The sequence below is a fragment of the Cannabis sativa genome, chromosome 3 (assembly GCF_029168945.1).
Source record: "Cannabis sativa cultivar Pink pepper isolate KNU-18-1 chromosome 3, ASM2916894v1, whole genome shotgun sequence".
Classification (NCBI taxonomy): domain Eukaryota; kingdom Viridiplantae; phylum Streptophyta; class Magnoliopsida; order Rosales; family Cannabaceae; genus Cannabis; species Cannabis sativa.
The window spans coordinates 41839322-41848076 of NC_083603.1; the positions used below are offsets into that span (position 1 = coordinate 41839322).

At 29.2% G+C, this 8755-nt stretch overlaps 1 non-coding gene across 1 annotated transcript; it reads right to left on the bottom strand.

Moving 5' to 3' along the window:
* Window positions 1–8382: 8382 nt before the first annotated feature.
* Window positions 8383–8489, bottom strand: LOC115701631 (small nucleolar RNA R71). Its single transcript, XR_004008624.2, has one exon. It is a non-coding gene; the product is annotated as a small nucleolar RNA R71 (small nucleolar RNA).
* Between the last annotated feature and the right edge of the window lie 266 nt (window positions 8490–8755).

The following is an 8755-nucleotide window of genomic DNA, read 5'->3' on the forward strand; positions in this document are numbered from 1 at the left end:
CAAGTTATTTTTCTCAAACTTCAGGTTTTGATCATGCAAGTGAGGCTAAATAAGAGATTTATTGTTGTAAAATGGAAGAGACCAAAGCGCAAATAGTAGTGGAAGCTTCAAGGTTTTCAAGTGGTCTCTTTCCATTTAATATCTTGGAATACTAATTTATGCTAGAAGACTCCCTACAACTGAATAATGTGATGTGTTGATAGAGAAGATGGTTTAAAGGATTCAAGTTTAGAGTACGAGACATTTGTCATATGTAGGAAGGGTGACTTTGGATAATTTGGTTATTCTTGATATTCACTTGTATTGTAGAATGATATGTGATGTGTTGATAGAGAAGATGGTTTAAAAGAATGAACTCAATTTGCAAGAGCTTTCTTTAGAAATGAATTGTAGAATCTAACTATTATGGGCATATATCTTAGGATAATATGTGTAAATCGAAGAATGGGGGGGATTTGGTTTTTGAAACACACAAAGATGGTCTGAGGCAACCATCGGTAAATATGCTTGAGCAGTGAACACTAAAATATACAAACTATGGGCCAAATGGGTACATGTTGTATACTTAGGAGATGATAATTGGTGGGCTTATAAAAGCCCCAAGTAACAATAATCAGTACTGGAGGCAGGTAGTAAGGGTCAAGGAGCAATTTGAAAATCTCAGTATAGTTTAGCAGGTTATGATTCAGCCATACAGGCTCCAAGAAGGCTATAAAGTGATTACATCTTCTTCTCCAAAGGTCCAATGGCTACATCTTCTTCCCCAAAGATCCAATAGCAAGGAGAGGTATGGAATATACTTTCAATCCCTAGTGCACAATGATTAAATTCTGCGTACAAGGGATCCAAGGGTGGGTGGCAAAATTTGATTGTCAAAATGTAAAAAATAGGTATATGCGGCAGTGGTAACGACAATGTGGTATGCCATTTTTGGAAGTGTCGAAATAAAGCTTATTGGAATCAAAGTGTTCAAAGAATTTCACAAATTGTTAAGAGAATGCAGGTAGAAGTTAAAACAAGAATTAGAGCTATTATGCCTAAAAAGGTTATAAGTGCAAATCTAGTTTGGTTTGAGTGTCTGTAATAGCATACAGAAAATAGACTTAAAAATGAAAAATTATTGTATAGTTTATACATATTTTGTTAATGGTAATTAGGATTTTTACCTTCCGAACTTTGACATGTACTAAATCATGCCTCCTGAACTTTGAAGACCGTTAAAAATTCTCCCTGAACTGTTGAGATTGTTTGATTTAAGGACTTTTGTCTAATTTTAGTAAGAAAAGTCTAACATAGATGAAAGTTCATGGGGCATAATTTGGCAAATGTCAAAGTTTGAGGGGCATGATTTGGTAGATATCAAAATCCAGAGAGCATGATTTAGTACAAAATTGAATGAAATTGGACAAAAGTCCTTCAATCTAATAATCTCAATAGTTCAGGGGAAATTTTTAACGGCCAAAAAAGTTAAGGGGGCATGATTTAGTATAAGTCAAAGTTCAAAGGGCAAAAATTCTAATTAGCTTTTTGTTAATGATATACACATAGTTGATTCTTAATAAATAAATAAACAACTATGAATATGTATATGTCATATTATTTGTTTATTCATTAATATAATATATATTAAATATATTATACAACAAAATAAATAATTAAATGTAACATATTAGGTGGAGTTACATGTATTTTCTAACTTTCACAATATAACTAATTAAGTGTGTAAAGGATGTCATACAACTTAATCTTTTGAAATTCAAAGCTACAATAAAATTATAGATGTTGGGAATTTATTTTTATAATTTATAATGTGTATAATGTTGGGAATTTATTTTTATAATTTATAATGTGTATAATGTTGGGAATTTATTTTTATAATTTATAATGTGTATATATAAGTGATATAAAATAAAGTGAAAATAATTTAAAATATTTTGGAGAGTTATTTACAAAAGTTGAAAAATCTTGTAACTAGTAACTAGTTACTTTTTTTTTCATCTTTAATTATTGTATGAATGTTTTTGAATGTTGGGGATGCTTTTTAATAACTCCCATAACCTCCACATCATATTTAAGCCTATTTACATCCAATTAAGTGATGGTAATAGTCATGAGGTGTAGGATGTTAAATTTTAAAGTATGATCCCAAACACTATAAATAAGTGCTTAATATATGTTCATTTAGATAATAGAACTTTTGATCAACAAGCACTTTCTAAAAAGTATAAGGCTTGACAATTCTAAAAGTTATTTTCATGAAAGTTCCCTTAGCATTCAGATATAGGAGAAATAATAAGCATTTGAACAAATGTGTATACGTACATTGTTCAAGTCATGATGATACTACAAGAAATGTCACTTTTGCCAGCACATTTTTGTGCTGGCAAAAGTTTGGTATTGTGCTGGTAAAATGGAATTTCCTTCTGATGTGTTGACAAAAGGAGTTGGCAAATCAATATTGGTATTAAAATTTTTGCCAGCACAAAATAAAGTGCTGGCAAAAATGACTTTTTCCAGCGCGTAAATACGATGGTAAAAGTTAGATTTTAGCCACTGCAAATGTGCGCTGGTAAAACTTTAACCTTTTTGCCAGCACAGTTTGCTACTGCACTGGTACCAGCACAGTTTGCTACTGCGCTGGCAAAGGTGACATTTTTTGTAATGATCCCTACTAATCTACACTTAAGGTTGTGAATGAGTGATCTTCGTGTTATTATATAGAATAGTTATAGGGTGTGTTTGGAAAGTCACAATGTAATTGGATTTGTGTGTAATTGGAGGTAATTACACAATTTGGCATGTTTGTCTGACCATGTAATTACATTGTAACTGTGTAATTGGAAGTAATTGAGGGGTTCCAACTACACTCTCCAATTCTCATGGCCCCCATGAGAATTGAATGTAATTACACTGTGTAATCACTAAAAACTTTCCATATTAAACATTAGCTAATTACTAACTATTTTGCCAAACAAGATATTAGAAAATTCATATGTACCACCTCATATCCAAACACACCTTGCATTTTAAAATATAGTGTAATTACTAAACTGTGTAATTACCACCCTAGTAATTACACAGTTACTTCCAAACACACCCTAATATTTTTGTCCCCTGAATTTTCGACATTACCTAATCTTGCCCTCTAAAATATACAACTTGTTAAAATTCTTTTTAAAATATAACAACTACATAATCATGACCCTTTAGTTAGGTTCTATTTCTTTTACTGTTAAAAAGTAGTATTCCTACCCCTGAATTTCGACCAATACTAAATTTTTTGTCCCCTTTTATAAAAAATAATAATAATAATAATAATTTTAAAAATTATAATTTTCTATTAATTCTAAAAAATTAAAAAACTTGATAAAAGTATTAAATTAATAAAAAATTTATTAAGCTTAATTAAAAAACCTAAATTATTTTTAATAAAATATTTTCAAATTTTATTTTATTTATAAACACATATCTTAAAAAATCAAACCAAAATTACTGAAAATTAAATAAATAACTTAAACAAACTAAAAATTTGTTAAGAGAAAATCAAGCTTATTTATATTTACAAACACTATATATCTAACTAAGAGAAAATATATTTTTTTTTAAAAGAAAAAACTCAATGTTAACTTCCTTTCCTTTTTTCTTTTTTGTTTGATCTTCTTTAGAGAATTAGTGCATGTTTGGCATTATAACTAAAAAACTGTTTTTTATTTTTAAAAACAAAAAATTGTTTTTAAAAACAATTTGGCTTGTTTGGCCTTATTTTTTAAAAACAGTTTTCAGAAAACAAAGTTACAAAAAACAAGAATTTTGAAAACAACAAAATGTTGTTTTCTGTTCTAAAAACCAATTCACCTTTGGTCAATATTATTTTTAAAAATCACTAACCAAACATGACTTGTGTTTTAAAAACTTCAAAAACTATTTTTTGTTCTCATTTCTAAAAACAATTTTTTAAAACAAAAAACAGAAAACAATACCAAACATGCTCTTAGTTTCTTTTTTGAAATCATTTTATACCTTTGGTGTGTAGTTTCAATAACTTTTTGCAAAATGGTATTTGACACTCTAGACAGTTAGCAGTTGGTTATAGTTCATTTTGTAAAGAATTAAATACAAAATAACTTAAAAAATGAGACAATTTTGCCAATTAATTCTTTGAGTTAATTATGACAAAATTGATCTATGTTGAAATCACTTAATTTTATATAGCATAATTAGGACGACACTTTAAAGCCTAAAGCTTTAATTATTTTATATATATACGAAATATTTGACTAGACACTAGTAAAGGTAGAGGTTTTACTATATTTTGGCTTATAATAAACGTTATTATTATTTTATTTTATATGTTTTTTTACCAATATTAATTATAAAGAAAATAAAGACAAAATCTTCACCACAAGATCTTTGAAATGAAGAAAAGGAGTAAAGAAAATACTGATGGCATAACAAGCTTGACTCATATTAGTATTATTAAGTATAAATATATATATACCTCAAAAATTGAAGTAAATAATTGAGAAAAAAATTAGTAAACATTAATAAAGTCAAATGTGTGTTTTTTTGTTGATATATCCTATATATATGACATCATTATGAGATATGCATATTGTAGTTAATTAATTTAGGTTTTAAAATTCATTTGAGAACTCTAATCCGTTTTTAAATTTTATTTTTTAAAATATTTTACTAATTTTATTTTTTTTTCAAACTATTATATTATTACATGATAGATACATCAATGTCTTTATTTTTTTTTCTACATTCATTTAGATATTATTTTTATAACATATATAAAAATACAAATTAATATATTATGAATAAAAAGTATTAAGTAAATATTATTTAAAGGATAAATAATATATGTAAATTTTTCAAAATTTGAGTTAAAATAGTTATTAATAAAGTTAGATTTTTGTTATTAACAATTACTAGTTAATAAAGTTACTAAATTTTATTAAAAAAAAATAGTTTTTTGTCATTTTTTTTATATTTCTCTTCTTGATTCCGAACAAAAAAATAATATAATTTAAGAGTTCTTACAAAATGACTATATATATGTTTGGACTAGAGATCGACCAAAAATATAGTCTATAAAACATTATTCAATATCAAAATAATTATAGTTTTTTTTGAGTATTGAGTTAATTACTAGCTATTCCACGTCATGGGCTATGAAACACATTATTCAATATCAAAATAATTATATTTAGGGAGATATAATAAGTGTAAAAAAGAGAAAAGAAAATTAACCCAAAAATTTACTATTATTATCTCTATTTCAAAAAACAAAACCCAAAAATTTAGCAAGAATATTATTAATAGGCAAAATCCCATAGCCTATATTAATCAAATCAAATAACGTCAGCTGTCTTAATCCACCGAAAGCTCACACTTCAATTTTTTTATTTTTTTTTAATTAAGTCAGATACATTTTACATCTTAATTCATCATTGATGATGTCTTTGAGTAAGAATATTTTTCTAGCTAGTGAGAGATTTATAACTGGAAGTAACTATATAATCAATCAATAATTTTAAGTATAATGATCAAGGGATCTTTCTCTCTAAAAATTACTAAGTATAATCACAAACTAATAAATCACTTATTCTCTCTCTATATATAAGTAAATTTAATTAATTTGTTATAACTGTCATTGTCATGAACTTTTTGTATTTTCAAGAGTTTAAGCAATTAATAATTAAAGCTTAATATATATATTAAATAATTTAATTTTTACAAATTAACCAAGCCGAATTAAGAAAAGAAAATTAATAATTGAAAATAACATGCAGTTAATAACTTTGTATTGTATATTAAATTTGCTTTATATATATATAGCAAGAAATTAATAGTGTAAAATATTATAGCTTAAATTGTAGGTGAGATATCCAAACTACCATGCATAGACACATATATATATATGAACAGTTATATAGTTTGTTTAACAATATATATATATATATATATATATAAACAGCAAAATCTATCTGAAAACTCCATCAAATCTTGTATACATACATAGAAAAACAAAAAGTGCTTCAAATATAAAATAAAATAAATCCCAAAGGTGTAATAATGCATGATGTAAATTAAATAGTTAAGTAGTTTTCAATTCGAGACAAGTAACATCATTACTGAAAGTGAGTGTTTGATGCTTAATTATATATAAAAATATATTAACAATTACATATATTAAACCTTTTTACACTAATAATCAATAAATAGTAACAAAGTTAAATTCACCAGAAAAAATATATATATATATATGTTATATATAATGATGTCTAGCTAGCTATATATTACACGAGCAAAGTCAATTTATTTAGTTAATTTATTGCCGTGTGTTAATTCTATTTTTTTTTTCTTTAAAAAATTAAAATTAATTAAATCCATTAATTATTATTGGTTCAAAGCATGAAATTCAAAATTTAGCTATTAAAAACGTTATCTTTTCTTAAGGGACAAGTTGTCTATTGTTAGGCTATTTTTAGCCTATGTTTTGGATCCAATTTATGTGCATTTTTAGCTGTGTTGGGACGGAATTACGCTTGTTTTCTATGTTTTCAGGTTCTTTGGAGTAAAAGAGGTCTCGGGTGCAGAAATTCATTGAAAGACGTGCTGAGCCGAAGAAAAACTCAAAAATTGAGTTTTTCTATATCTGGCCGCGGCGATGAAGAGTCTCGCCGCGGCGAGATACGAGAAACAGAGAGAGGCTGAAATTGGCACATTCTCGCCGCGGCGAGAGGAAGCATGGCCGCGGCGAGATCCCGTACGGACCGGGGGTATTTTCGTCCATCGAACCCTAAATTTCAAGTATAAATAGAAAACTGCGATTGGAAGTCAGGGAGAGCGATTTGGAACCCTAAAACACAAATGAGAGCCAGGAAGAAAGCATAGAGATTCAAGTGAAGATCCGTAATTCATCCACCAACAGTTCTTTTCTTTATTCCTCTTTAATTTATTTATGTTGAATATTGCTATAGGAATGGTTATGGATTTGTTTCTGAACTAAATTTCCCATTTAGGGAGGATGATGATTGTTGTTTAATGTTTTGCCTAGTTAATGTTTAATTACCATTCCTCAATTCTTGTGTGTGAAATTATCTTAATTTGTGTTTAATTTCATGTTTAAGATTGATCACCTTGTGCATGCTCTATGATCTCAATTCAAAATCTGAAAAGTGAGAATTGAGAATGCTAAAATTAAGATAATCGATGTTCTATGTGAAACGAAAGTATTTACATGACTTATGTGACGAGTAGATTATTACTTAATGCTGATTTCATGTTAGTTTAATTAAGGAATTAATTAGATAACATGTGATTTAGAATCTAGAAGATCTGAAAGGAGCTAGGTTATTTCATAATCTGTCATTCACTGCAAGAATAGGATAGTAATTAAGCATTAACAAATTGGGTAAACAACAACAGGATTCTCCTCCCTATTGTCTCATCTTGCTCAACTTTAAATTGTGTTATTAAGTTTTTCTGAATTTCTTTCATATTTTACTGTTTTTAAATCATAATTGCTTTTGATTTACCGAATAGAATCATAAGTATAATTTAGTAGTACTTAATCCAATTCCCTGTGGGATCGACCTCACCTGTGTGAGATTTACTACTTGATTGCGTATACTTGCGTAGTGTTTAAAAATATAGCAACAAGTTTTTGGCGCCGTTGCCGGGGAATTGTTTAAAGATTAATATTACATAAAATTATACTAACTTCTACTTTGGTTTATTTTTTTCTTGCTAATTTCTAATCTGTTCTTGCAAGATTGTTTCTATCTATTTCAGGAATTCTAAGTGTATGCGCCGTGAAGGACAAGCAGTCATAGTACCAGTTGATCCTGAAATTGAGAAGACTTGTAGGAGAAACAGAAAGAACAAGAAGCAAGAAAGAGTTTCAGCAACTGCTGAAACATCAGAAATCATGGCTGCTAATGTGAATGCGAATGCTCCAAATAACGGTAATAATGGTGGCGCCGTTGCCGGGGATCAAGCTAATGGCCGTAGCTTGAGAGATTACATTCTCCCTACTCTTACTGGAGTGCAGTCATGTATCAGGCCACCGGCAGTGGATGCGAATAACTTTGAGATCAAACCTGCCATACTCCGTATGGTGCAGCCTTCGCTCCGCTTGGTGGACTCCCTACAGAAGATCCTAATCTGCATCTCTCGAACTTCATGGAAATGTGTGAGACTTTTAAAGTCAATGGAGTTAGTGATGATGCCATTCGTCTGAGACTGTTTCCATTCTCACTCAGAGAACGAGCCAAGAGCTGGTTGAATTCCCTGCCACCCAACTCTATTGCCACTTGGAATGACTTAGCCACGAAATTTTTGTCAAAGTTCTTTCCTCCAGCAAAGTCAGCCAAGTTGCGAGGTGAAATCAACAACTTCTGTCAGCAAGATAATGAATCTCTCCATGAGGCTTGGGAGAGGTTTAAAGATCTAATCAGAAAATGCCCTCATCATGGCATAGAGAAGTGGATGCTGGTTCACAATTTCTACAACGGGTTGGTTGGTAACACTAGAACTCTGATAGATGCAGCAGCTGGTGGAGCTTTTATGAGAAAGAGTGCTAATGAGGCTTACGATCTATTGGAGGAGATGGCTCTAAATAATCAGCAGTGGCCAACTGAAAGGAGTCAAACTAAGAAGGTAGCTGGTGTGTTAGAAGTTGATGCCATCACAAAGTTAACAGCTCAGGTTGAGGCATTGACTAAAATCATTGCAGGGCAAGCTA